The following is a 2500-nucleotide window of genomic DNA, read 5'->3' as shown; positions in this document are numbered from 1 at the left end:
TTGGTTTCCTAATGACCTACATCTCTTATACATCTCAAAACCAGCTTTGCAGGAAGCCGGAACAAGAGAAAATAAAAAAAACAATCATACAGCATCTGGTATTCCCAGTTGGTCTCCTATCCAAGTAATAACTAGGCCCGGCCCTGCTTAGCTTTCAAGATCAGACGAGATTAGGCTTATTCAGGGTGGTGTGTCTGTAGGTATTGGCTTCCTAATGACCTACATCTCTTATACATCTCAAAACCAGCATTGAAGGAAGCCGGAACAAGAGAAAATAAAAAAAAATGGCCTAAAGCACCTGGTATTCCCAGGTGGTCTCCCATCCAAGTACTAACCAGGCCCGGTTCTGCTTAGCTTCCAAGATCAGATGAGATTGGGCTTGTTCAGGGTGGTGTGGCTGTAGGTATTGGTTTTCTAATGACCTACATGTCTTATACATCTCAAAACCAGCTTTGAAGGAAGCCGGAACAAGAGAAAATAAAAAAAACTGCCTACAGCACCTGGTATTCCCAGGTGGTCTACCATCCAAGTACTAACCAGGCCCGGCCCTGCTTAGCTTCCAAGATCAGATGAGATTGGGCTTGGTCAGGGTGGTGTGGCTGTAGGTGTTGGTTTCCTCATGACCTACATCTCTTATACATCTCAAAACCAGCATTGAAGGAAGTCGGAACAAGAGAAAATAAAAAAGTATTGCCTACAGCACCTGGTATTCCCAGGTGGTCTCCCATCCAAGTACTAACCAGGCCCGTCCCTGCTTAGCTCCCAAGATCAGATGAGATTGGGCTTGTTCAGGGTGGTGTGACTGTAGGTATTGTTTTGCTAATGACCTACATCTCTTATACATCTCAAATCCAGCTTCGAAGGAAGCCGGAACAAGATAAAATAAAAAAATAAGGCCTACAGCACCTGGTATTCCCAGGTGGTCTCCCATCCAAGTACTAACCAGGCCTGGCCCTGCTTAGCTTCCAAGATCAGATGAGATTGGGCTTGTTCAGGGTGGTGTGGCTGTAGGTATGGTTTCCTAATGACCTACATCTCTTATACATCTGAAAACCAGCATTGAAGGAAGCCGGAACAAGAAAAAATAAAATAAAAGGCCTACAGCAGCTGGTATTCCCAGGTGGTCTCCCATCCGAGTACTAACCAGGCCCGGCCCTGCTTAGCTTCCAAGATCAGATGAGATTGGGCTTGTTCAGGGGGATGTGGCTATAGCATTGGTTTCTTAAAGACCTACATCTCTTATACATCTCAAATCCAGCTTCGAAGGAAGCCGGAACAAGAGAAAATAAAAAAAAAAGGCCTACAGCACCTGGTATTCCCAGATTATCTCCCATCCAAGTACTAACCAGGCCGGGCCCTGCTTAGCTTCCAAGATCAGACGAGATTGGGCTTGTTCAGGGTGGTGCGGCTGTATGTATTGTTTTCCTAATGACCTACATCTCTTATACATCTCAAAACCAGCATTGAAGGAAGCCGGAACAAGAGGAAATAAAAAAAAAAGGCCTACAGCACCTGGTATTCATAGGTGGTCTCCCATCCAAGTACTAACCAGGCCCGACCCTACTTAGCATCCAAGATCAGATGAGATTGGGCTTGTTCAGGGTGGTGTGGTTATAGTATTGGTTTCCTAATGACCTACATCTCTTATACATCTCAAAACCAGCTTTGCAGGAAGCCGGAACAAGAGAAAAAAAAAAAAACAATCATACAGCATCTGGTATTCCCAGTTGGTCTCCTATCCAAGTACTAACCAGGCCCGGCCCTGCTTAGCTTTCAAGATCAGACGAGATTAGGCTTATTCAGGGTGGTGTGTCTGTAGGTATTGGCTTCCTAATGACCTACATCTCTTATACATCTCAAAACCAGCATTGAAGGAAGCCGGAACAAGAGAAAATAAAAATAAATGGCCTACAGCACCTGGTATTCCCAGGTGGTCTCCCATCCAAGTACTAACCAGGCCCGGTCCTGCTTAGCTTCCAAGATCAGATGAGATTGGGCTTGTTCAGGGTGGTGTGGCTGTAGGTATTGGTTTTCTAATGACCTACATGTCTTATACATCTCAAAACCAGCTTCGAAGGAAGTCGGAACACGAGAAAATAAAAAAAACTGCCTACAGCACCTGGTATTCCCAGGTTGTCTACCATCCAAGTACTAACCAGGCCCGGCCCTGCTTAGCTTCCAAGATCAGATGAGATTGGGCTTGGTCAGGGTGGTGTGGCTGTAGGTGTTGGTTTCCTCATGACCTACATCTCTTATACATCTCAAAACCAGCATTGAAGGAAGTCGGAACAAGAGAAAATAAAAAAGTATTGCCTACAGCACCTGGTATTCCCAGGTGGTCTCCCATCCAAGTACTAACCAGGCCCGTCCCTGCTTAGCTCCCAAGATCAGATGAGATTGGGCTTGTTCAGGGTGGTGTGACTGTAGGTATTGTTTTTCTAATGACCTACATCTCTTATACATCTCAAATCCAGCTTCGAAGGAAGCCGGAACAAGATAA

The 2500-nt window shown here is 45.4% G+C and overlaps 5 non-coding genes and 6 pseudogenes across 5 annotated transcripts; all 11 read right to left on the bottom strand.

Moving 5' to 3' along the window:
• Nucleotides 1-286: 286 nt before the first annotated feature.
• On the bottom strand, nt 287-405 carry LOC142121531 (5S ribosomal RNA; annotated as a pseudogene).
• An 83-nt stretch (nt 406-488) lies between these two features.
• Nucleotides 489-607, bottom strand: LOC142137116 (5S ribosomal RNA). Its single transcript, XR_012687779.1, has one exon. It is a non-coding gene; the product is annotated as a 5S ribosomal RNA (ribosomal RNA).
• Nucleotides 608-691: 84 nt separating this feature from the next.
• On the bottom strand, nt 692-810 carry LOC142136930 (5S ribosomal RNA). The gene has a single exon (XR_012687598.1). It is a non-coding gene; the product is annotated as a 5S ribosomal RNA (ribosomal RNA).
• Nucleotides 811-894: 84 nt separating this feature from the next.
• Nucleotides 895-1013, bottom strand: LOC142128799 (5S ribosomal RNA). Its single transcript, XR_012685675.1, has one exon. It is a non-coding gene; the product is annotated as a 5S ribosomal RNA (ribosomal RNA).
• An 82-nt stretch (nt 1014-1095) lies between these two features.
• Nucleotides 1096-1214, bottom strand: LOC142127687 (5S ribosomal RNA; annotated as a pseudogene).
• Nucleotides 1215-1297: 83 nt separating this feature from the next.
• LOC142136211 (5S ribosomal RNA) lies at nt 1298-1416 on the bottom strand (annotated as a pseudogene).
• Nucleotides 1417-1500: 84 nt separating this feature from the next.
• Nucleotides 1501-1619, bottom strand: LOC142129092 (5S ribosomal RNA; annotated as a pseudogene).
• Nucleotides 1620-1702: 83 nt separating this feature from the next.
• LOC142136447 (5S ribosomal RNA) lies at nt 1703-1821 on the bottom strand (annotated as a pseudogene).
• An 84-nt stretch (nt 1822-1905) lies between these two features.
• LOC142123709 (5S ribosomal RNA) lies at nt 1906-2024 on the bottom strand. The gene has a single exon (XR_012684505.1). It is a non-coding gene; the product is annotated as a 5S ribosomal RNA (ribosomal RNA).
• Nucleotides 2025-2107: 83 nt separating this feature from the next.
• LOC142120869 (5S ribosomal RNA) lies at nt 2108-2226 on the bottom strand (annotated as a pseudogene).
• Nucleotides 2227-2310: 84 nt separating this feature from the next.
• On the bottom strand, nt 2311-2429 carry LOC142136929 (5S ribosomal RNA). The gene has a single exon (XR_012687597.1). It is a non-coding gene; the product is annotated as a 5S ribosomal RNA (ribosomal RNA).
• Nucleotides 2430-2500: the final 71 nt, after the last annotated feature.

The sequence above is a fragment of the Mixophyes fleayi genome, chromosome 1, assembly GCF_038048845.1.
Source record: "Mixophyes fleayi isolate aMixFle1 chromosome 1, aMixFle1.hap1, whole genome shotgun sequence".
Classification (NCBI taxonomy): Eukaryota; Metazoa; Chordata; class Amphibia; order Anura; family Limnodynastidae; genus Mixophyes; species Mixophyes fleayi.
This window is presented reverse-complemented; position numbering and strand designations above follow the sequence as displayed.